General features: G+C 35.8%; 1 long non-coding RNA gene across 2 annotated transcripts; it reads right to left on the bottom strand.

Annotated features, from left to right (window-relative positions):
• Positions 1-407: 407 nt before the first annotated feature.
• LOC310906790 lies at positions 408-25,721 on the bottom strand. 2 transcript variants are annotated; one of them, XR_014589476.1, is made up of 3 exons: positions 24,272-25,721; positions 20,060-22,668; positions 408-933 (listed from the first exon to the last, which is right to left on the bottom strand). It is a non-coding gene; the product is annotated as an uncharacterized lncRNA (long non-coding RNA). The 2 variants fall into 2 exon arrangements; XR_014589477.1 differs by lacking the exon at positions 408-933 and adding an exon at positions 18,474-19,588.
• Between the last annotated feature and the right edge of the window lie 1,172 nt (positions 25,722-26,893).

Raw genomic sequence — 26,893 nt, 5'->3', positions numbered from 1 at the left:
TTATGGTTAATTGAGAGAAATTGGCACTTCCAAAGGAAGATTGATATCTTCCTGAAAGAAGGATTTGAACAAGGTCAAAGGAAAAACCTTTTGAGCTGATTTTATTCCCTCATTGATTTTAAAGGGAGCCTAAGGTGATTATGTGTAGAGTAGGATGACTAAAATTTAAACATACAATAACTAGAGAGACAAAGCTCAAACTTTCACAGTTACTTCAAAGAATGTAGATGTGCTTTAGTAAACTTTTAGAAAATATGCATAACATCTTTAATATCTGTTGTGACAATTACACTGGAGAAATGAAGAAAATTTAATTCTGAATAAATCACAAAGACAACATAAATATTAATAAAAAGTGGACAAAAATTGTCAGGTTGATAGGTAAAAAGAGAATTTGACAAACACTGTACAAGGCATTCAGAATCTGAATTACATTTACAGATTCTTTTAAAGGTGAGTATAGGAAGACTGTTATACTGAGATACATACATATATATTTAAACATTATATATGTAATTAGATTGGTGAGTAGATGGGGAACTATACTACTATAGCAGATGGGATATCCACTATTTTTATGTAAAATTATGACGTCAAACATGCTTTGAATGACTCATGAAACTATTCTTAAGTAGAACCTGAACTCTAACAACAATAAATACATGCATCACATTTGAGACACCGTATTTTTCATATACGATTTACAACACATGGATCTTTAAACTGCCTTTCTTCATTTCAATGAATGCAGTGAGCATCTGACATCTTCCCACAGTAATACAGGAGCATGAGCAGAGGAAAGATGCAATTCACCCAGGCTCTGCGTGTTCTCCCACCCTGAATTCTTGGTACAATTTAGAATTCATATTTATTCAATAGTTTCCAGTTGAGGCTTCAGATCTATTCCAATCACTTACTTCTTTGAACCTGCACCTGCAATTTAGACCAAGACCTTAAGACTGAAATTATTCATACCAAACCAATAAAATTAGTCATCTGCATACATTTTTTTTTTCAGTGAAAAGACTCACACAAAAGAATATAAACTTGGAAGCAGGAAGACATTCGGGGATTATTTTTCTGCATTCAGTAGAAATTACATGTTAAAATCACATCCAAAAGAACACAATATGCATAAATGCTATTTAAATATAATGAAATTCAAAGACATGATTCAAATTAGACATATTTTCCAAATTTCAGGAGCTGAATTTGAATTAATCTGCCTTCAGATGGACCCTAAATTTGCATTAAAATCAAATGAAGGTCTAAAATGTACCCCCAAATATTTAAGATTTATCTTTAAAAAATCTTAAAGGTCATATCTAATTTTTAAAAAAATTGTAAGCATAAATCAGTATTTTATGATATAAAGCACATTGAGTCTTGACAATTTTTCTAAGACAAATAAATAAGCAGATTTATCTTGACAAAAGCATTCAGAAGAGGTGTTAGATGAAAGGCAAATGATAGATTGCTGAAATTAAGCCTACTTAAACAAAGTTGAAAAACTTCCTTTTATTCAGTGTCCTTATGTACTCTCATTAAAAAGCAAGACATTGATCCCTGTAGACTTGAGTTAATTACATTCTGATAGCTCAGATGTTTCATCTAGATTTGTCCAGACAATTTGATACTTCATGACTGAGGGGAACAAAGAAGAAAGGACAAAAACAGGAGAGTGTATATTTCTCAACACACTTTAAGTGTCTGTGGTATGATCTGGTTCAATATAAAGGCAACTAAACAGAAATGTTTATATGTTTATGCAATCATCTATATCTGTTCAAAGCATGTGTGAGTCTACACTGGACTGGCAGATACAATTCAACACGCGTGGAAGCAGGTGTCTTATTGGAGGACATTTCAAATGTAATTTAATGTTTTTGAATTGACAACTGAACTGCACTTTGAATGAAAAGTCAGTCATGTCCAAAAATGGGTATTCAGCTGTTCTCTATCAGAGATATAATTTAGTTTCTTAAAATAAACATTTAGTTGTGCTGGGTTTGGCTTGGGTAGAGTTAATTTTCTTCAAGTTCATGCTATGGTGCTGTGTTTTGGATTTGTGCTGAACACAGGAATGATACTATAGAGATGTTTTTGGTTTTGCTGAGCAGGGCGTGCAGAGAGACAAGGCTTTTCTTACTGCCACACTGGTGAGGAAGTTGGGGTTGCAGGGGAAGTTGGGAGGAGATACAGCCAGGACAAGTGGCCCAAAATGACAGAAGGGAAATTCCAGAACATACAATGCCATGCTCAGAATAGAAAACTGGTGTAAGAGGAAGAAGTGAGGGATGTTTGGACTGATGGCATTTGTCTTCTCAAGTCATTGTTATGCATGATGGGTCTTGCTCTCCTGGAGGTGGCTGAACACCTGCCTGCCCATGGGAAGCAGTGAATTAATTGCTTGTTTACTTCTGCTTGTGTGTGTAGCTTTTGCTTTCCCTATAAAATGTCCTCATCTCAATCCAAAATTTTCTGGTTTTACTCTCCTACTTCTCTCCCTGATCCTGCTGGAGGGGCAGTGAGATGGTGGTTGTGTGGTACTTGGTTGTTGGCTTGGGTAAAACTGTAACATTGCTGTAATTTTAGTTGGTCTTGGACAACCAATGTAATTCCTACTTGATATTATTAGAGGCTTTTGTTCTCCTATGATCTCTGTTACATCTGTGGACACTATGTGAATATGCTGGAAAACCCATGGCATCACAAGAAATACTAAATAATTCCTTTAGCACACACTAATTACTCTGTAATTGTCTGCTTTATAATAAGATGAAATATTTTCCAAGCCCCATTCACTGTACTAATGACACCTTCATTGCTGAGATTGATGGGAGATTGATAGCACACCCATGTGCAGGCATAAAAAGATGAGCTTCTAACCTGCAGCCGAATCCCACATGAGACAGTTCCAATAAAATATGAATTTTAAATCTTTTAAGGATGAGTTCTTAAAAGCATGCATGCGGGAACAGTCATAGAAGAAATTAAATCTTATGAGATAAAGAGAAATGTTTGAAACACATTACGGCCGTGTTGATAGGACTCCAGCAAAGAGTTTGTACTTAAATTGTTTTCTATCAAAAACTTCCCATATAGCCTTAGAAAGTAAATTTTTCTTTACATCCAAGAACAAAAGTGAATTTTTATTTCAATACTTTATTGTGAATTTCTGAGGATAACTGTAAAAAACTTCAGTATAAACATGTGGAAAAAGATATGGCAACATATGGACCTGAAATAAAAGGCTCGACATATTATTGCATTTTTTTTCCCCTCTTTTTTCATGAAGAAAGTATTCCATGGAAGTAAATGCATTTTAACTGTACAAAATTGCAAAAGATAAGAATATTTTAGAGAGCAGTTTGGCAAAAACACTTGCCCATACGAAGACATCCTCAAACTTGTCAAAAATGTTATCAGAGATTTCTACTGAGGAAGTTAAATAACCCAGAATATTTATTATTTTTTTTAACCATGGAAAGATTGTTTTCTGCATTGCATGGTTTAGAAGTTTCATTGAAATGACCTGAGCAATAGAAAATATGTTCCTAAGTAATTACTTGCTGAAGAGATAAAGGCATTGAGTCTGCACTTCATTTTCTTTCTATAAATCATATAAACTTTTTATTTTGTGTGATTACTTGAGGTTCTTTACATTAAGTAGGACAATTTTAAGGTTAATATTATATTGCCTATGAATTATTTTGGTTTAATAGATTTGTGAAGACATTTACCATGTTTTTATATTCTATAACTTTCCCTCCCTCTCAATTTGACTTGGTGATAACTCGTTATACTCAGAAAAAGGGAAAACATGTTATTGGTTTTTGTTTTTCTTACTAAAACAAGATTAACCATCAATTAAATTGTGAGAAGTACACAAAGATGCTGTAAACCTTTCTTCTGAATAAATATTTATACATGCAATTCCCAAACCAATTTGTGTGCACAAGGCCAGCTAAGTGAATGCCAAGGATAGCATAAAATTTACTTTACAATTAAATGGTACACACGTATATGTGAAATACACCTTTTTAATGTGTGCTATGGAAAATTTTACTTTGCATATTTATTAATAATATAAATGGTTTATAATTATATTTTCCATTATTCTAAATTCTTTAATACCATCAAGTTAAAAAAGACTGCATTAGAATCACAAGAGCTGTAAAAGTTTTGGAGAAGGAAGCAGCCAAAAGATAAACACTGCCATTTTGAAAAGGAAATTAATTCCATTATAACCAGCTGTTTAAGATAAGCAGGATGAGTAGTTCCCCAGCTTTATGTCTTTATTACATTTAAAGAGAACACTAGCATAGACCAATCTTCTGACTTGAAGTTTGCTAAAGTCAGTGTAATGAATCTCAGCCTCCAGGTAGAAAATATAAGATTTTTTTTCAGAAGTTTGAGAAATAAAGTTTAAAAAAGCATTCCAAAGTGTTAGTCTTTGCACTCTGTAGCAGACATTCCTTTTGCTCTTTTTTATAAAAACGCTCCCTCATTTGTCCTGACTTAAAAATAAATTTGAGTTCTGGACCTGAAAGACAACAGAAAACTCCAAAGAAAGATGAGTCTCTTTAGAAATGAGATTGAAGAGTATATTACTTGACTGTGGCAAGTTCCTCACTGAAGTCTTTCTCTCACCTTGTACCGTCTTTCTAAAGTATTGTCATTCCTACCATTTAATATGTTTCAATTGACAGCTTAGAAAAGGATTGTTGCATAGCTAGTACTTAAGCATGAAGTAAAAATGTCTTTTCCATGATACCTGAAATGGTTTGAATTTTGCCTGATTGCCCTTTTCCAAAATGTGTTTTCTTCAGTTTGGGAATGCTCAAACTATACAGTCCTTTCTCTTTAATGCGTGCAAGTCTCACAGCTGCAATAAAATAGACTCTGGTTTAGTGGTTGCCCAGGAATTTTAGCTATTTCTAGACTTGGATAACCAGTCCTCTAAATGAAATCTTTTTTCCTTAATTTATTTTGAATTCAGTCACTAACTTTCAAACTGTTTGTGTACAGGGTGTAAGTTATCTCAGGTGCTAGAAGGTCTTTTTTCATGTTGTCATGTCAGCTTGAGAAGCCTGATTACAAAGGCCCAAAATAGGACTGTCTATTCTCATTTGGTTAAAGTAGTCTGACAGGTAAACTATGAGAATAAAAAAGATAGTGGTGTCAGAGAGACTGACAAAACACTGGCACATTCATTCTTTTAAGAATAGAAAAAAAAATACAATATCAAGTATTTTAGGATTGCAAGAGCTGTGTCTGATTAGCCAGGTTCAAAAATTTACCATGTGTGTGGTACAGAGGCAACACAGCCAGAGAAAGTCTGTGACTCACCAAGCTGAGCATTCTTTGTACATAAGGCCCACTGTCAGCATATCCATAACTGATTTTGGCAAAGTGGATCCTAAATCCTCAGAACATTGATATTTTCTAGGCCTCAGACTGCTTTGCCTTCCCCTACCTTTCCTTATTTCAGTCTTGAATTGCAACGTTCCCGCATGGGAGGAAGAAGATTGTGTCTACACTCCTCTGTGTCCCTCCTGCACCAAAAATTTGTTGACCCTTCAATTTTTCCAAATGACAATTACAGCAAGTCTAGGTAACCCTAGGACAGAAAAACTGCTCCTGGAGTCAGAAAACATGGCAAATTTTTGTGTTTTCCCAAGAAAGATTTGTCCTTCTCTCTACCAAACTAATCTGATATGTGTTGACCTCCCTTGTACTCAGCCTAATTGTCATACATGTACATGCCATATGTAAATTCATTTTTCCCAGGAAGGCACAGGGAACCTAAACATTCTTAGGACTAGGATACTGATATGTGCATCAGGTGATTGAAGAGTAGAAGCACAGAGCAGACATTTTAGTAAGGTGGTTGGGACACCTTTCTGTTAAAAAAAAACAAAAAAACAAAACAAAACAAAACAAAACAAAACAAAACAAAAAAAAAAAAAAAACCACACACACAAAAAAACCAACACACCAAAAACAAAAACAAAAACAAACAAACAAAAAATTCAGCCCCATTGCTTAACTTTATTTTAAAAAATAGACCAAGAGCTACTGACTAAAAAAATTCATCCCTATTCCTTAAATACTTTTTGTGTACTAAAATTATGTCTTCATTCCCATCTTTTCTTGGATGCATCTTGTTAAATAAGTATACATTGTAAAAGTTCAATATAAAATTACCAGATTTAGTAACCTGAACTTTCACTAAAAATCTGTGCTGAGCTGAAGTTTCATAACTAGCTGATCCATTTTAAGAATCCAAGATTGCCAAAGAAGGTATGTTGCACTCTTTTCTCATTCCCATCTCACTTCTGTCTCCCTGCAAGCACTTTGCTGGGTATTCTTAGGGTTGTCACAGATTATTAAACCCATAAGTTCCTCAAATCACATAGAGGAAATATGCATTAGTAAACTGAAGCAAGCCAGGGTTTCTGAAGCCAAGCTGGCATGATTTGTCAACTTTCACATTACTGAACACTTTTACTAGCCAAAACAAAGTGGTGCATCCAAATCACTTTTCTGAAATGGTTCCTGCCAAATCATGCTTACTAATACCTAAATTAGACCTGGGAAATGTTTGTATAGTTCTAATTCACATTGCCCAAACCCATGCCAGGAATCTCTCTAACAAATTAACAGTATAGGCAAGCCAATTTATCATTTTGTGTGCAATTTACTGTTGCAGGTATATTCTGAGTTTGTCTGACTGTAGAGTTCAGTGGCTTGGCCACTACATAACAGAGAGTCGAGGAAGCACCAATGTGCTGAATGAAGATTAGTTCAGACAAACAGCAAAATATTAAGTGATTCAGAAGACATCTGAATGATGTTCCTATCAGACATGGAATTTGCAACTATTTTCCATAATTCTGTTACCCTAAGCTTTAACTATTACAATGTAAAATCTTAATGTTTGGAGATAGATGTTGTGTTATGAAGTTGTATGATATTACCTGTAATAGATATTTGCTGGGTCTTTATACTGTAGATTTATATTGCCTAAAAAGCTTTTCCAAATCTTTCTAATTCTACAAACACAGTTAGATATGATTATTTTCATGGATATTTCTCAAAACCACATGGTTTCAAACACATCATTCAGAGCTGTGCATCTTATTCTCCACTTCTGTCCAAAAGTGACCCAGAATTTTGTTTTGTCTGTTCAGTCAAAATGAAGCAATGTTTTTTTGACTTTTGGATAAGACTAAAATCTTGCCTTTAAAACCTATGAAGGAGCTGAAAGAATATTTTTTGTTGGAATAATTATTTTAATGTTGCTGGAATAGCTCTGTATCATATAAAACTGTGTATAAGCACTATTACAGACCTGGGGAGAAGCTTATAATTTTAAATTATACAAATGACCAGAATACAATATTTTTCTTTGAAAAAAATATTTCAACATAAATATTACAATTTGCATAAAGTGCAGGATTTATTGATTTATTGTAAGATGGCCAATTACACCTAAAGTAGTAGGTTAAATATATTTTTTTCTCTTCTGAAGTAAAGTGTTATTACAAAATCAGCCGATTTCTAGACTTAGAATATAAAACTACAGATATATTAAACAAAAAAACTAACAAAAACCCCAAAAAACAAAAAAAAGACTCCACAACAAACAGAAAACAACTATGCCCCAAGCCCAGCATAATTATATTTATAATGAGGAAACATTTTCTAGAGGTTAAACTGGGCTCTTCAATTAAGTTCTGTTGCATCTTGAATATTTTGTTCTAATTGGACTTTTTTTGTCTGATTCTTTGATACTTTTTAAATGTGAAAAGTAATATAAATTCAAATATGCAGAAGTGGATAGTTTATATTCTGTAGTTGCCACTTGACTTATAGTTGAAAAGCTCAGTAAAATTAATTTTAGCTTCAGAAATACTGGAAGATGTTTGAATTCATTATTCATCAAATGTAGGAAAATGACAGAAGAAATCCTGAAGCATTTTATAGAAACAACACTTGAAAGCAGCATGTTTGGACACAAAATGTCAACAGGGCAGAAAAGCCAGAAACAAACTTTGAGCATGAAGTCTGTTTATGAGTTTGAATGAATTCTTGAAGCATTATTAAAGAATCACATAAATTGTTTTCAAATAGACAGTGATTAAGAAAAATGGAAAAGTAATCATTACAGTTTGAATGGATAAGATTAATCTTCCTTTACAGCCGCCTGAAATTGAAAGTGTCTAGATTCCCTCAAAATAGTGATAGTAAATGGTGGCTTTCAAATAACAGTTTAAAATTTATCCTGCTCTAACAAAACTGTCGAGGAGCTTTGAGATGAAGCACCTTAAGGGAGTGCTGACTTCCCTCTACTGACTGCAGAGGAAGCCTCATCTGTTAGGTGACAATAGAACTGACATGTTTTTATTAGTCGGGTAGAATTCTTCTACTAAATTTTACAGTACAAATTCCCATATCTCAGCTAGTCATCCTAGAGTTTTATTACTCATGAAGATAGAGAAACACTTCTGGAGATCTTTCAACTAAGCTATCTTAGTAATTTACCTTGGATTTTAAATACTCAGGTGTTTATGTAATAAATAGGAACTCTCAGAAATGCTTCTTTGTCTTCATTGTCCATTAAAGAAAATAAATGGCAAGTTAAATAAGGCATTCACACTTTGAAATTCTATTTTTTTCCCTGGTGAGTTCCTCTAAAGGTTCTCCAGCAGAAGTAATATCATTTTGATGGAGTATGTTGGAAATTTGATATGCATCAAACAAACAAACAAAAAAACCACCTAGTCACCCACAGAAGACTTATCTATATTTATCCAATCCAGCTTCTTTCTGGTACAAAAGAAAAATTCCCTGGGATATGGATCTGGCAAGATCAAGAGAAAAAACAGACATCAGATCATGCCACGATAAAGATTTTAAGAAACCATTTTTTATTACAGCTGAAATTATAACAATATCTGTGTAGCGTCTCTCCACATTTTCATGGGATCTTACGTAGGAAATTAGCAAATACACTTCTTAAATATATGTAGTCAGGGTAAGAGTCAGAATTAGGAACATGGAATTCCTCAGAACCAGAAGACATCTAACACCAGAATATTTACAAGAAAATAAATACTTTTCTGAGTGAGCCTCTTCAAGAATAGTGCTTCATCAGCTTTGTGTTTTGTTCAGAGGTCTGAAAATGTATGACAACAGGTGAAAATCAGGTGGCTAAATTTCTTATCACCCTAACCATCTTCATCATTTGCTCACAGATGTTATTGCTCAAAACCACAGCTATCTGAGTTATTTGTGCAACAGGTCCTCCATCGCTTAAGTTTTCATTTTCCAACATATAAAATAGAGTTATTTCAATTTAATATGTTAAATTAAACTAATTTCTTCTAGCCATGCTGGTTTAGAAATGTTTTCCAAAACATCAAGCATTCTGCTCAGTGGCAGAATCTATCAGAAGAACAATGTGGGAGACTGTCTGGTGGCTGTAGCTGCTTCAGCTGTCTGATTTTGCTCCTCCATCATATGTCTGCTGGAGTACTTAGTGAGATAAAGCACTGCCAAGGATCAGACAGACTATTAGTGAAATAGATCTTAATTAAGAGTATTGACTTATTGTGAATTTAGGCCTATAGCTTTTTCTCCTATTCTGCCTTGAAAACCCAAGGATAAAATATTTCTCAGGAGGAATGTTAGCTGACTTCAGTAAAGCAAAAAACAAGTACTATTTTTATTTAATTTCCACATAAATTTAGTACTGGTTTCTAGCCAGCACCTCATCTTAAATTGCACTAAGTTACCAGATTAATTGCAAGATCTTAAATAGCTTGAATAGCTTTTCTAAATTAAGAAATCATTCCTGTAAGCTAAACTTATTTAATGTTTGTATTAAAATTAGTGAAATTGAAACTCTAAAGAACATCAGGTTCACTTTTCCATACACTGTCCTACTACAAGAAGCTTCTAATTCATATATCACTCAAGATGAAAAAAAAACCTAAAGTATTGGGAACTGGCAAGAAAAATGTGGGCAACTTAATTCTTTCCAAGTTCATACTACAAAGATTGTCTTACAGTTTACAGAGTTAAATAAATTTAATATTATATAATTAAATATCCATTGACTATTTAATAACTTTATGATAGCTGGGGAAAATAATGTAAAGACTATATACTATTTCTTTTCTGTCAAACCTAGAAATAATTAATTCTTCAAAAACCTCTATTCTTATTTCTAAAGAGGCATAATTTTTCCAAAACATCTTCTGCAGAAAATGTATACAAAATACATTTTGTGAGAAATTTTTGGAATAGAATAAATATCTGATTTGATGTCATAGAATTATGAATATACCTAATTCAACATAACATCCAATATAGGGAAACAGCTCTTTGATAGCCTTTATGTATAATAATACTGTCACATGAAGAAAAATAAGGAAGTCTTTGTATAGCGTACAATATTATGTGCTGTCATTCGGTTTTCCACAGAGACTGGAAATTTATTGGGAAAAATATGGTCAAGAACTATGATATTTATTTGTTAGAGATTCCTAAAACCAGGAAAGAGTTTTATAAGATGAATCAGTAATAGCCTGTTGTGTTCATAGTATTAGAAACATTATTTCCAATAACCATAATAGAGTGTGCATGGTTTCTCATTGTAATGAATTTGCAGTTCACTGAGGAAATGTGAGCAAATGTAGATAAGAAAATCTTACAATTTTATTTTAACGTATTTCTCCAAGGCTCTTTAAAATTTGATAGGTAGTTGAGACAGGTTGTTTTATAGAGAGGTGTTTTTATATGACTTTTGAACATTAAAAGATAACATTTTGATGGTTCTCCATAATACAGCTAACCTTGACTGTTGTGTAGAACTACTTTGGCAAAAATTCATATTTGCTATTGCACAGTTTTGTAAGCAAATTTTGACAGCCATGTTACATTAACAGATGAACACAGTTTGCTTGCTTTCGAGCAATATAGAATTTATCCTTATGTCTCCTGTCCTGAAGAGTTATCAGTTCTTTTATGCATACCACAACAGTTCTGCTTCGTTAACTTGCTCCTCATCAGCTTTATCCTCTAGTGCAACTGTCTCTAACCATCCATGTGAACTCACACATGAAGGTAGCTGTATGGCTGACTAAGGACACAAAGCATACCCATCACATAACTAGAGCCAAAGGCAAGAGATCCTGAGAGCATTTCACAAAGGGAAAATTTTAACAGCTTCTCCTTCTCCCACTGCACTATGGGATTAGGGTGTGGAGAGGGGACCAGGTCACCCACCTGTTAGTCTTTGCACAACTCCATTAGTGGCACAAGGCAGCTTTGAAAAACCCAATTTTGACCCCTGTTTAGTGAGCAGCATAGGGCTCAAAATCCATAGACTGGTGTCTTCTACAAACACACATTCACAAACAACCAAAATAGTCAATTTTGTCAATTTTTTTTCCTACAAAAGGTGAAATACAACTGGAAGGTGTGCTGGTTTTGCATTCATCGAAGAAAAGCTGTGGCAAGATCAATTAGTGGCTAGCTTTGAATATTGACGACCTGTGAAACCGATCAAAAAGCTGTATACACCTCTGAGACTACACAGGTTAAAAATCGGGAAAAATCCATGTTCTCTTTCCTTCAGACCTGGGAAGGTCTAACAGGCACGCCCGGCTCCCTCCTTTCCATGGGGGCCGTGCCGGGTGGGCCCTGCCAGGGGATCAGGCCCTTCCCAGGAAACCCATCAGGTCCCAGGTCAGGGCTGGCCCCTGGCGGCTGCTGGGCAGGGGAACGGGAGGACAGAAGGTCCTATCCTGGCCAGATCAGCCCAAGGGGTTGCTGACATCTTGCTGCTAAGGCCGCCCCCACATCACAGCCCCAGGAGGCCCAGCAGGGCTGGGCTGGCCCCAGGGACTGTTTGCATCCCGCCGCTGAGCCCTTCCCTGTGGGAATGCTGGAATTGTTTTATAGGTTTTTAGTTATAAGTTTAGTATGGTTTGAACTTTAACCCTAGCTAGGTAAGGCCCCTGTCCTGGAATGTTCTTATCAGAAGTTGATAAGAGTTTCCAAGACAACCTAAGTCTCTGCCTGGAGACTGGTCTTCCCATTGTCTTTTCCCCCATCCTAATGTATCTTCTCCCCTCTCCTGTCCATCAATCTCCCAGGCCCAAGACCTTATGAGGGGTGTCGGCCAGTGGTTGGTGGATCTCCCAGGGACCCCACCCCAATTTACCTGATTTGTTGATGTGGTGTATTGCAGTTGGTATTAGCCACCTTGCTTTGTTTCATTGGTTTGCAACTTGTACCCACCCCTGAGACTTCTGTTGAACAAAAACTCCCTGCAGACCAGGTCCTGGGTCACTCTCCTGAGGCACAGGCCTGGGACCAGGGACTGCCCCTGTGATCCCCGAATAAAACCTTTGTTCCTCGAGCCTCGAGAGTGTCCCCTCTTTCGAACCACGGCCGTGACAGCAAAGGCAAAGGTGCTGCAGAGCCAAGACCCACAAAGATCCTGTTGGGGCGTATCAGAGCTAGCAGGGTGGTCCAGCCGAACTCTGGGCTGGCCTGAGAGACAGATACGCGAAGCAACACTTCCCTGCCAGAGCCAGCGGCTGCTGGGTGAGGAAAGGAGGGGAGGAACCCCAGCCACGGGCACCCAGCTGTTGAGATCCTGTCCACTTCTCCCCCCTGGGTCAGCTCCGCAGCCATGCAGAGTGGCCCCACAGCAGCCAGAACCCCGAGATCCTGGCCCAGCCTCAGTGCAGCCTGAATTCACCACCTCCAGCCACTGCCCAAAAGAAACCAACACGTCCTCTGCAGATTTAGGTGAGATATTTACTCTTTCCTTGCACAAATGAAGCTCGCAAAGCACTAATCCTCTCTTAACTGAGAGAAAAAGACAGAGCAAACACATATAGAGAGACAATATGAAGACACCAAGGTCAGTGAAGGAAGAGTCAAGGTGTAGATGGAGGAGAAAGAGAAGATGGCTAGTTTTAGGCTGAAATTCTCTTGTAAAGCCATGGTAATGGACTGTAATATACTAGAATATCCCTTTAAGTCATGGAAAACATATTGGGGAGGTGAGAGCTCAGATTGCAGATATGAGGAAAACATTTGTGGTGAACTAAGTAAATATTCAAGTATCTGTGATCTTATGAATAGCTTGAATAGAGAGAGAAATGAGATGAAGATGATCTGTCCTCAGGAAGAGAAGAAGAAGGAGATCTCTGTTCCTAAAAATGAGGATGATCTTAGAAATAGATGTAGAGAACCTTTGCTTTTGAACCACTCATCTTTAAAATGGTACCCCATAAGTTTACATGGACCACCAGCTGTGGAAAAGCTGCGTGATATGAGAGGGATTTCACAAAATGCAGATTCCCGGGCGACTGCTATTTGTGAGAATTGAAGCCATAAGAGAACTGTTTTTCTTGTGGAGAAGTTCCCATAGCACAGAAAAAGAGACTTCTCTCTCTAAAGGAACTGATGAAAGATTCTTTTTAGAGGTGGTAAACTGACCTTAAGCTTTAAATTTTGTCTCTGCACATTGTCAGTGAGAAGGGAGAAATGTTGTGGGGGAGGAAGAAGTGTTTTGAAGGTTTTATTCTGATTCTTATTAATTTTTCCCTCTCTTGTAGTTTCTTTAATAAACCTTTCTTTATACCCTTTAAAGTTTGAGCCTGCTTTGCTTCTCTCCTAATCCTATCTCACAGCAGGAAAAGAGCAAATAATTCTAGTGGGCACTCAAACCACTACATATAATCCAGGAAACAGAAAAAGGCAAACTGAAACCACTACAGAAGGAAGCTTAGCAAGAGAGGAAATTGACTCAGAATGGGAGACAGATGATTTGTCTAGGCCTGAATATTTGTCAGATATGTTCCATATATATATGTAGAACTGAATTCCTTCTCATGGACTCAGTACAGAAGAAATGCTATAAGTGGGAGATGAGTGAATTTCTCCCTAAGACTTACCTTCAAGCCGTGTTCAATTACCCTTGCACATGTAGCTACACAATTCAGGAAGCATGTTGTTACATTACATCACATCATCTACCATATCTATAGTTTCAAGTGTTGGTTTCCAGAGACTCAGACTCTCACTTTAAGTTCTGAAGATTAAGCCAAAATCGTCCAGACTTGTTTTTTGGAAGGAGCCCTAACAGTAGGAAAATTATCCTTCTCAATGAGCCAGAACAAACCCAACTCATCAAACATAATTTTGATAATGAACATCACCATTTTACATTCAAATACTCCCAAAATGGTGGCAATTTATTAATGTCACATTAAAGGGCTCAATTCATTATTCTGTTTCAGTAAAGAGGCAGTTAATGAGTGATGCATGCACGTGGACAAGCTTCTAATTAGAGCTTCTCTGTGTGTTGAAAGCTTGGTGCTGGGATACTGAGTGACTGCCAGCAGACTATTGACTTCTCTCCCTCTTTGCTGAACATGCCTATTTATACAGCTTATTGCTAATGAGATGCTAATTGAGTCTGCCATATCTACATAAAAAAAACCCCTCGAGTTTATTGCTGAATCCACTAAATGGAGCTCCATTTCAGAATAGTCTCCCCTGATTCATTTTCCTCTGCACTCTGTGCTTGATTGAAAAATAATTTTGAACAGTAGGAACAGGATGTCAATTAAAAAAAAAAACCAAAACAAACACCACCACATTATTTCTAATATTAGTTTAGAAGAGAGCCTAGTAAATTTATGCCTGGGAATTTACATTTAGTTTTACTTAAAACAATGCCAAAATGTACTCAAGTATGTGGTGAATACTGAGCAAAAATGTATAAATGCAAGTTTCAATGCCCTGGAGATGTTCCAATATAATCATTTTGCATGGAATGCAAGAAGTCTAAATGATCATCACAAAAACAAGAAAGCACATTAAGAAAAGTAGAATGAAGGGAAGGATTAGAGCAGTTAAATCATTTGGTTAGCTAGTTAAGGTTTGCACAGGAATGAAAGCAAATCCAATGTGAAGATAAAGCCCTGCTTTTATGACCTTTAGCTTATTATTCATCTGGTACTAAATTCAGTTGAGTGCCTTCCACACTCTTTTTCTGTATATAATTTTATATTTTTAGGATAAATTTTGGAAACATTTTTAGCCCTGAGTTCGGAAAAAAAAAATCTCTAAAAATGTTTGATGTTTTTCAGGTATCAGTGACTGAAAAATTATTGAACTATGTCTTTGGGATAAAATACTTTCTGGCATGCCATCTAAAACAAGACTGCAAAACCCTTCATTGCATCATTCATCATTATTTTTTTGTAGTGGCAGAAGTTCACTGCAATTTTATTTTCCAGGGGTTTTCCATGAATTGTGAATCTTTTTTGGCTGTGTGAGTAAAGGCTAATCACGAAGGCTTGGCAGGGAGCAGAGAACAATGACAGGTGAAAAGACTATAGTGACCTAATAAGGAGCACAGTGGATAAATTCCTCCAAAAACAAATATTGGAAGAGAATAATCAGATCACTGCCTCTGCTGTGAAAGACACTAAGATGCATCAAAAAGAGACTGTCTCTGGAAAGCCGTCAAATCTAAAGGCATATTGCCTAAAGAGTAGCAGGACTTATCTTGGAGTCCAGTAGGAAGAGAACATGCAGATTGTGTAAAACTTATGAGCTGCCTTAAAGGAACTGGTAGAACATGCAAAATATTTGCGGAAAGGACCAAAAAGGGGAAAGAGGTTGGTCAGTATACTTATCTGGAAAACTCTGCACCTGTTCACTGCAATCTCTTTTATACTTTTATAGAATCCTTTTTCTATATTGGGGTTGACTGCATTTCCTATCTGAGGCTCATGCATATGCTAGAGAACTCAGAGCCAAATAAGCTGAGTCCTAGGAGAAGAGTTCTATTTGTGAACTGGAAAGGTGATGCTTGAGGAGCCCAGCTCTGGATGACAGCAACTAGGGGAGACTGGGGTCTGGGAGCCAGCAACTGGCTTGACCATATGAATCTCACTGTAGGAAAAGGTCCATGTGTGCATGTATATGTACACATATGTATGTGTGTGTATATGTACATGCTAGTATATTCCAGTAGCAAGCTTTAACCCCTGCTCTGCAGGAGAGAAGGAACAGGATCAAGCCATTTATGTTGTTTGCTGCGTTTCTGTGTGTGTGGCAGCACAGGTGTGGCTCTGTGTGCTATTTCTGGTGTGTGTGCTTGTGGAGATGATGTGGTCATCCTCACTGATGGCTGGAGCTGAGTATGAAAATTCAGTGGCCCTGAAAATATGAGGCTGTGACAGGAGAAAAAAGCCTGGGCCCAAATTTATCTGTCTCAAAATATTTTACTAGAAATCTCAGTCTCTGAGCCAGATAAGTTAGAGAGCCCTCATCATTGGAGATGTTTAGATTAAAGAAATATCTGTCAAGAATGGCATAGATGCAATTGATCTTACTTGGGGCAGAACGGACAAGCTAAATGAGGTCACTTCCAGCCTTATGAGCTCATTAATCTCCATCATTTGGACCATTATTCACACTCTAGGAAATAAAAACAGCCATTGACAGAGCTGGACTTGTTTTTTCTGAAAACAAGGAGGCTAAAGGGTGAGCTTGTGTCCTGGAGGAGACTCAAAGGTGAGCTGCAGCTGCCTGAAAAGCATTTACAGACCAGAGTGTCACTGTTGTCAGTAAATAAATGATGAGAAGAATAAAGGGAATGAGAGCAAACTGTGGATCAGATGGTTCAGATTAGACATTTAAGAAAATATCCAACATTAGAAAAGAAATGTAGCATTGCAGCAGGATTGCTAGAGCAATTGAAGAAAACTTTCATCTTTTGCATGATATTTAAAGCTCAGTAGGATAAATTTGCAGATGCCCTGATCTATTACTGTCAATAGTCCTGCTTCAAGTGGGAGCTGAACTGTATGACCTGCAACAATCTCTTACAACCAGCAGTTCTGTGATTTTGTGACCTCTTTGACAGCTGCCTTTGAATGACACTGGGCAGGTCATGTTCCAGCAGTTTGTTAGTAGGGTGGACACAGGCTGTCATGACTTAGCTGGGTAACTGATATGAGTGTGACTGGAGTTCTAGCACTTCTGTGTGATCAGTGCTGAACTTTTCTGTTTCATCTTGAAGATAACCCCTTTCACAGCATTAAAAAATGGCATGATACTACTTCACAGCTGTTATATCTAAGACAGCAACATTGAGTTTTTCTTAGGATACTATTATCAAAGGGAACAACCTATACAGTGGACTACCCGTGCCTTGTAACAAATTATCAACTTAATATTTTGTATTGAAATTAAGCTATTTGTATTGAAATTAATTTAATTGGACTTCTAACAAATGGGTTTGTGCAAAGGAAGTCCATGGCAGTTCAAAGCAGTTTAATGCAAGAACAAAACACCAGTTAAAAGTCTTCAGATATTAAAATTAAATAAATTTTTTTTTTAATAAATCATCTTCCTCCACTGCTTATGGGCTTCATCAGACAACATGCAGATGTGTAGAAGGAAATAAGCTTTCTTTACAGACAATAGAGAGACATAAGCACTGTGATGGTCTCATTTACACACCCTGAAATTAATATTTTAAAGATAGAAAGGAATTGTATCCATTATTTTCATTTTCCATAAAAGATCACTAAGGAAAGTAGCTTAAATGCATTTTTTCATATTGTAGATGTGTCTGTATGCATACATGCAAGATGAAGTAGAAGCCTTTTAGCATTACAAAGCAGACAAAACCAGCATAGTGTGTAGAATAAAAAGAAACTCATGATGGGCTTCAGAATCCTGCACTCAGGAACTGAGCAAGAAAAAAAACCTTCCTGGCAATTTTTCCCACTCCTTTATAGCTAAGAGGTACTAGGCAAGTTCCACAGAGATTTTTTGTTACTCACTGGTGCTCCTGGGTTTCCTTATCCATGATGCATGAAGCTTTCTTTAGCTGATGATGAGATTTAGAAAATGGTAGGGTGCAGTGGTTCGGCTTTCCAATGGGTGCAGCTCCGGCCAGCCCTGCCGCCACTACATCCAGGGGCCACTTTGCCAGAGGCGTGGGCAAACTCGACCACGGTGCGGATAGTGCGCAGAATAGAAAGGCGGGACTCTCAGGGTGTGCAACCAAGGGATGCGTGGTCCCAAGGCAGCGCTCCGGAGAGAGACGCTGGCCTCGAAATGGCACGGCTTTTTATTGAGTGGGTTCAGGGGTGGGATTGCATGGGACCAATCATGACCTTTTGCCAATGTATAATGAGGGGATGCACAACTTTTAAACCAATAATAAGTAACTTGGGGAGGAGGAATACATGATGAGGGGGTGGGGAAGTTATATAACTTAAAGATTGACACTTAACAGAAAGGTGGTAAACAACTATTATGGGATAGGGTTACCAGGACAACCAAGGTTTTGGCGGGAAAGTCTGAGGGAAGGGAAGAAGGGGAGAAGGAGAGGGAAGGAGAGAAGGAGAGGGAAGGAGAGGCCATCTTAAACAATAGTAATAATTACAAAATTATAAAACACAAATTATAAAACCAAACTGGAGCAGTAAAAACCCAACTGGAATTGAATTTAAGCACCACCACAGTAGGGATTTCCCCAGATTTTTTTTTTTTTTTTTTGGCTGGGTATATTTTTGGACAGCAGGATGGTGCAGTTCTACTATTTTGTATCCATTTTACCAGGCCATATAACTACTTGAAACAGGAAGAAAGAATGATTTCCAAAGAGCTGGCTATTGAAATCAGATGACTATTTAGGGAGGATACCAAGTAAATAAGTATTCCAGAGCTTCAGTAGCAGTTATGTATAGCATTCCAAATGAGCCTTTCATTGCCTTTCACATAATGTTTTCCCACCCCCTCCACTGCCATCACAAGCCTATCAGTCGAAATAAGGACAGGGTTGCTAGCTTGAAGATTTGGATAATGTTAGGTGTAGTGAAACTGAATCTCCTTTCAACATGTCTAGAAGCTGAAGCCTAGACGTATGGAGAATTTTGGTACCAAAAGCTTAAACTTGTCCTGAAACTGTTTTAATGTGTCTTTGTTTATGTAACAGTCTGGCACATGCTTTGAACTAGTCATCTGCTCTGAATAGAAAGAGACAGATGGCAATTCATCACACCTATCTTAGACATATACATTTGGACAGGATGAAAAACCTTCTGGAAATGTTTAACTCTTCACTGGATCTAACTCCTGTTTATGTTCTTAATTCTGACTTTGGAATTTGTCATTGAAAATGTGCCTGATATAATGACATGTTTACACCACGAAATGCAACATGGTTTAACAAGGTATGCCTTCCTGAGGTGGACAGATCACATTATGTAGTGTTCTTCCATGGAAACAAATTGTTTCAGGACACAAAATACACAACTGTGGAAATTACTCGTTCAAAGATAATAATATTACTTCTTGATGTATGATGCCACATTTGCATAATTCATCATTGTTCTCTGATGTGAATATTTGTCAGCTGGACCATATGTTAGGGAACTTTGCTTCACGCCTCCCAGTGCTTCTGAACCTTGCAGAAGTCAATAAAATGTTTTCTTTGAAGCTGTAGGGTTGGCTTCCACAAGTGTCGCTGAAAATAATAAGGACTTGGGTATTTCAATTTCTTTTGAAAAAGCGGTTTTATGGTGGAGTCATCTGACTACATATAATATCTGCTGTATCTACTATCATGAAATATTATCTCTGCAAGCAATGAGATACATCTTTGGAAATAAGGCAGACAGGATCAATAACAGGTGAGATAAATTGCCCCACATGTTACATCCAGACAGCTATATTTAGCCAAAATAAAACCCACCCTCATAGCTTTAACAGAAGTAGCCAAACACATTTTAAATTTAAAATGGTAGAAAGTGCATCAAAAGACAGTAAAAAACCTATGTTAAATTATTTTTTGTACATGCCTCCCTATCTTTTTTTTGACCTGGAGAAAGATCTCTAATTGACTATAAGGCATAGTATGATATAATTTCCAGAATGATAGCACAGTAAGAAGGGCAAGATGAATCATGTCACATGACATATGCATTATAAAAGATACCTCCAGTTTGAAAGTAGTGCTGATGAGAACTCATCTGAATTGTTGTACATCCTTCATAATTTACTATCAAAACCAATGTATCTGCACTGAAAGAGGAAGAAAAAAGGGATCATCAGGATGATCAGGAAGAACAAATAGCTGTGTGTGAAGAGGACAAAGAAAACACATGAAGGTGGTGACGGCTTGAGAGGCTACCTAGAACAGAGGCTAGACCATGTTAAATGAATAAAGTAGGTATTTATTAAAAAGGCCTTCAAATGATACACCTTGGGCAGGACAAGAACCTGGCTGAGGCTACGCCCAAGATGGATGACAGGTCACATGTTTTCACACTTTTATAAGTTTTGGTCCATTTACATATTTGGTCCATTTACATATCCAATAACAGCTGGCTTCAGGTTATGAAGTCCCATCCTCCCAGATTGCTCACCTCAATTTGCTGCTGTTTATACTTTTTGGGCCTCTTGCTGTAATGGTGCCCTTGGTTCTCAGGCCGAAAGAGGATTGTTTTGTCTAACTACCCTGTGAAGAGAACTTTATATGAAGTTCAGAGTCACCCACTAAGGCAGTACAGAATCTGGATAATATGAAAGCAAAAACTTAAGGCATCAGTGGAAGCAAATGATAATGCCTACACCATCAAGATTTCTCTCAGCAACACACAGCATCTCTGCATGACAGCACATGTTGAAAGGATTAAAGTGCTACTAAATCCTTCAGTTTCCATCAACACTTCTTTATCAGGGATTGCCACAGCACATATGAACATCTCACATTCCAGTTGGCCTGCAGAGCACACATATTGAACCAAAATACACTGCAGGGATTGTTACAACTTCTGTTAACTCCTCTGAGATGTCTCTCAGTCTGGCCATGTAAATAGACACCATTTTTAGATCAGGTTAAATAAACTATGCTACGATGAAATACATTTCAGCTCATTTACACCAAAATTGATGCTTTAAATAAAAAACAAGCAAACAAACAAACACCAAAAACCCACACCATAAGAAACCAACAAAGGAAGTTTTTCTATAGACTATGACAAAGCCAATATATTTTAAGGGTAATACTCCAATCTTAAACATTTCAAATATAGTAAATATGATAGTAAAAAAAGTCTTTGGAAAGGAATTGGATATATTAAGCAGTCAGCTTTAAAAGGACTTCTAATAGATAAGTTTATCGGCTTGTGTTGTTATCTAAGCTTTCCTCTTCTTTCTACTGGGAATACCTGCAAACACTGAGATAATGCACTCAGACTCCAGTTAATTTTTATCTGCTGAAAACACACTACTTCTTAGGGGTCAGCACTTCATATAATAGGTTATGCATATCTAGTATATGTGTGCATGTAAATGTATAAATATATATTTTTCATACCTCTTTGTGTGTTTATAGACACAGCAAGAAAACACATAATAGCCAATCAAGTATAATTTCATATTATTTAATTGATGTATTTATATTCACCTTGTAATTATGTTCGCTTTCTTTTTCACAACTAGTGGCTCCACATCTGTTTGCTGGTATGATGTCTTATGGTAAAAGACATTTTCCCAAATAGATTTTCTGTACAAAACTACTCTCTCAATAGTTTATGATTTAAATGTGAATTAGCTTGAAATGCAGTGCCATTATTTACAGTATACAATTACATTTAGAAGAACTAAATATCATCATTATTACAGTCAATGCTATGTTGCATTTACTTAATTCTTTTTAGGATGGTTTCTTACATATTTGGTGTTAGTTCCAAGGAATCGAATAGGCCTCCCTTTTTCTTTTTAAAAATTATTCATTATTTAAAAACTTAAAAATCTGGGTACTCATTTTGATAATCCTGTAGAGGAACTTTATTTGCAGAGGCTGAATACATCACATTATTTGAAAATAAGGCCCATTCTAAGATCAGTCCTGTTCTTACATGGTGATATTCTGAAAACACACATTATTGTCATAAAGTAGTTGGAAATTTAGTGTGATATTTGACATGTTTATTGCAACTTAGTATCCGTATTGGTATTTGACTGCAAAGCTAAAAGATTTTTACAGCACAGTGAAAGGGATACTCACATTATCCATTTTATGCAGCTGCAGGCTTCTAACCTCACAGGTGGTTCCGAATAGCAGGTTTTATGCCTTACAGCATACTTACAGCACAATAAAGGAATTTTCCATACTTATATGTTCACAGAACAATATAACTTTTGACAATGTTTTCAGATTAAAATTCCTGCTGGAATCAATGAAATATGAGTTATGAAAAACAAAATATGGTTTTACCTAGCAGTTGACCTAATAAATATTTACATCAGTTGCACTTTCAGTTATTTATGTTGAAGGCATTGCACTAATATGTGGATTGTTTCAGAATATCTTTTGTCTTCACCCCAAACTAACCTCATTTTTAAATTTGCTTTTTATTGGCTACATAATTGCACAAAATGCTTCTATTTTCAGTTCATGTCTGTACTTCATTAAGTTCTGGATGGCATTTTAGAAACTCTTAGAAAATGTGAATAACTTTAAATATACTGAAATGTTCTTAACGACAGAAATTTACCTGAGAGGAGTTTAGTTCACAGCAAAACCATGAAAAAAATGGTCTTCAGTCATTGATTGGTGCATAAAGAAAGAGGAATCTAATTAAATACCCAAGTTGTAAAATGAAGTTTAACACTTATTTAGTAAAGCATGTAAAGGAAATCAGAATACTATAAAATGTGACAAGTAAAACTCTCTTCAAAATCACTTAAATTTGTAATTTGATTGGTAAATTCTTAACACATATAAAAATACCAGTGATCCAGAGTACATTTTTATGTCCAATATTAATTTGTAGAAAAATAAAGTCATCAGCACTTAAAATATCTCTGACAGAAAATTTAAAAAAATAATAAAATCAAAGGAAAACCAATTATTACATGTGGTTTCGTATAATGAAGTTGATATTGTCTTTATTTGCACATCATAACAGCCATTCTTTCACTGTTCTCAGCCTGACTGGTGTTTTGTTTTTTCAGACCATAGTTGTACGTGACCAATAAAAGTACAACTATCTGTAAACCTGGAGAGCTCAAACATATTCAGTACTACGGACAATTCATGTGGATGTCAAATAAAGGGTATTTAGAGTAATATAGAATATTCATCTGCTAATTGTATTTGCATTATCTGTAGCTTTAAGGGTGAATTGTTCTCATTTTAACAATTTATTCAAGAGAGTCAGTATTTCTGAAAAATTAACAACTTTCTAACAGATTAGCTAGTTCAAAGTTGTAAGCTGTCTCCACAGCCCTTGTAAGTATATCCAGCTCTTTTTTATACAACTCCAGCTGATACAAATTGTACAACCCTGAATTAAAAACAAGGAGAAGTTATCTTATTTATAATCTAGGTATTCCAGCATTGTGGGTGAGCTGTTGTACTGAAGAAAGTTACCTCATTAGGTTAAAAATTACAATTGTGCCCTTGAGTTTGTCAGGAAACAAAATGTCTTAATAGCTCTTGAGGATGGTGGTCATATTTTTCGTAATTTTATTAAAGCAATAGTAAGAAACTTAAAAATAGAAACTGCATTTTTTTACATTTATTTTGTATGGTCATCAGTCTGAGAAGTCAGACTGATGAAACAGGGCTCATTTTCACTAGCTTTGTGCAAACATAAAGTGCATATATAAAAATTAAAGTTTGACTTTAATAAGCTTTTAAAATGTTTTTGGTTCTGGAATTTATAGAGTATTTGCACCATGTTTTTCATACTGACACTTTCTAATTTTTTCTGTATTGGGATCATAAGTTTAAAATTTTTTTTTTTCTTGTAGAGAAGTAAACTAACTTAATGGATGATTCACCTACTTTTCATTTTATAACCCTAGTAATAATAGTTGTTGTCTTTTCTAGGTAATTTGGCTTAAAAAAGACTAAGTCCAAAAGAGATGGATCATCATTGTAAATATTAATCACAACTCACTTTTTGAGTGATGCATAAGGAAAGTTCAGTATCTCACAAAGTGAGAAGACACCAAAACTGGAAAGTGGAAGCTGCCATTGAAAGAGCAAATGTAAATCACATTTCCTGAGGGGAAATTAGGTATTTTCTTTCACTTGAAGATTCTAATCTTTAAATTGCTTCGGTTTAGAGTACTTGGACTGGGTTAGTCAAAACATGGGGGAACTTATAGGGTCCTCCACCATTATAAGTAATACCTCACTGTTAAAGCTGGGTGTCCTGCATTCTGTTCCCTGTTCCCCCTCACATCAACAGCCATCATTCATCCTCTACTTCATCCTTGAGCAGTCAGATATAATTTATTAAGGGCTATAGCTTTTCCAGTCTTTTATCTGTTGATGTATTCTAACAGTATAGAGCAATGCAGTCTCTACCAAACTATATTAAAAAAAAAAAAAAAAAAAAAAAGTGCCCATTAGGAATGCACAAGATTCCTAAAAATGCAGAATATATTATAATTAAAACATATTTATATTGAAAAAAGAGATGCTTACAGTTCCCAAGCCTAAAGTAATACACCGATAAAGCCATACTGGTAGGAAATATAAACACTTATCTCAGCCCAGATGAATTAAAATAAGAGTTGGAAGCTCTATTTCCTCAAATTTAGCTTAAATCCCTCACCAATGAGCTATTTCTGTGTTTTAATGAGGTTTAAATGATATCTGTGCTCTGAGAATTGCTGTTCTTAGTAGTATCAACTTTCTGATGCTGAGCACATTGGTGGTATTAGGATTCTACCTAGAAGCATAAATTTAAGCTACATCTATTCTAGTAAATTACAAAGTGTCACAGGCCATTCCGAGCACTGTGATGCAATCATCTGAAGCGTTCAGTTTTTAATGTCCTTCCTAAAAAAAGCTGTGTCTTGGGCCAATTCTTACTTCTAACAACCATTTTTTTTTTTTTTAGTTTTCCTCTTTCAAAATCTCAGAGATTTTAATAGCATGGATTTAGGTCATTAAGCACCTAACTCCAATTATGGGCACCAGCAGTGGACTTGTATATACTGTACACTGCAATTTAATGGTTAATGCTGCAGCTCAGATGATTGGGGAGCTTTAAAAAACAAAATTAAAATAATTATGGAATTAAGCAGCTTCACAAATAGGTTAGAGTTTGAGGAATGAACACATCCAGACTCACGTTATCTAAGTCTCATTTTCTTCAGGGAGACTACTGAAATTAAGATAAAAGTAATCTCAAGTATTTTATTTTCCTCCACTACAATGGGAAATGAAATTTTTGAGGTTAAATATAGAAGTCTCCCTTTAGTAAATTGAATGAATTCGTGGTATTCTATTTCACATCAGTAAGCTCCCTATTAACCTTCCTCTTATGTGGATTGCAAGTCTGAAAATATTAATCTAATCTCATATACCATTTCCATTTATGGCTTCTCATTGAGCATTATGAGCAGATTTATTTTTTTGCATTTGTCTGCAAGGTATGATGACACCATTCAATCTAGAGCTTTAAGGCTCTTTTCAGTTGTTTTTGTTTCTTTTAGCCATATATTTTGTATGTTTCTAGCACATTTGTTCTACCACCTCAGGAAGTCAGATTGTTATTACACTACTATCTTTATGTTCTATCAAGAACATAAATATGCTGTTATAAAGAAAATGAACCCATATATATATATATATATATATATATATATATATATATATAAATTAGTGCATCACACTGACATTCTGTTTAAGACAGAAAGCTCATAATCCAACATTTCCTGCAGAGGGAAAAATCACTTGCAAGCAAATATTAGCACAAGACACAGAGAGTCCCCAGGACCTAGAAGTTTTGTTGTGCTTATAGCTGCTGGTTCAATGTCCTTAAACTCATCTGTCATAAGAACTACACAGTTCAGATTTCATTATTATTGTTTTCTCATTTTTTTTGATTTTCATGTCATTTGGCACAGGAGGTAATTTAAAAATACTGAAAACATTTCCAGTTTTGTTCATTTGTTCATTTTGTGATGGTTTCTTCTTTCAGCAATTTCATATTTCACTTTATAAACAAAAAAGCTGGCATAAATTTGTTCTTAAATTTTGTGCTAAGTGTGGCCTGTTTTACTTTAGAAAGAATAAATTGTGAAGAAAAATTTAAAACCCATGATCTTTTCTTGAAATATTTTCTAATTCTTGAAAAAATATTTGGGTGAGGGTTTGTAATTTTTTATGCATATATTTTAAGCAGCAAAACTTTATTTGAAAAAGTTCTATCTAAAATCTTATCTTATTAAGACTTTCTCCATGACACTGAAAAAAATTATGTTTAATTCCATTTAAAATTTGCCCTGTGCTGCTGAGATTGTTTATGTGCTGATCAGACCTTGTCATTAAAAGGGTGAACGCTGTACAAAAAAGTCAGGGTTCTACTATATAAACTTAAATTATAGATTCCTTAGCCATTAAAAATGTAAGGAACTTGTAGAAAACAAGAAAGGACCTAAATATCTTTCCATCCAGAAATTTTAAGGAAAAAACCTCATATGAATTACAGTTTATTTCTATACTGTTGAACTTCCACTTAAAATTAAAGCCCAAATCTCTTCCATACATCACCTCCACTTAGAGAAAGGTATGAGAGGAACAAGAAAACCAATGTGTATCAGTGGAAGGCAAATCAGCCATGGCTTATAAAACATACATCTGGAAACTTCTCTTTCCAAATTCCAAGGTAAGTATATCAATGATCATCTTTCCTGAATTAATTTTCCTGAATTCTTACTTGTTGTTGAGCTAGTACTGTCTTTCAACTCCAAAAAAAATCCCAAACCTGCTTTTCCCTTTCTATCACGTCTCACTTCAGAT

This window comes from Zosterops lateralis, assembly GCF_965231275.1.
Source record: "Zosterops lateralis genome assembly, chromosome: 3".
Taxonomy (NCBI): domain Eukaryota; kingdom Metazoa; phylum Chordata; class Aves; order Passeriformes; family Zosteropidae; genus Zosterops; species Zosterops lateralis.
The sequence above is the reverse complement of the archived record's forward strand: the minus strand, read 5'-3'. Positions and strand labels throughout refer to the sequence as shown.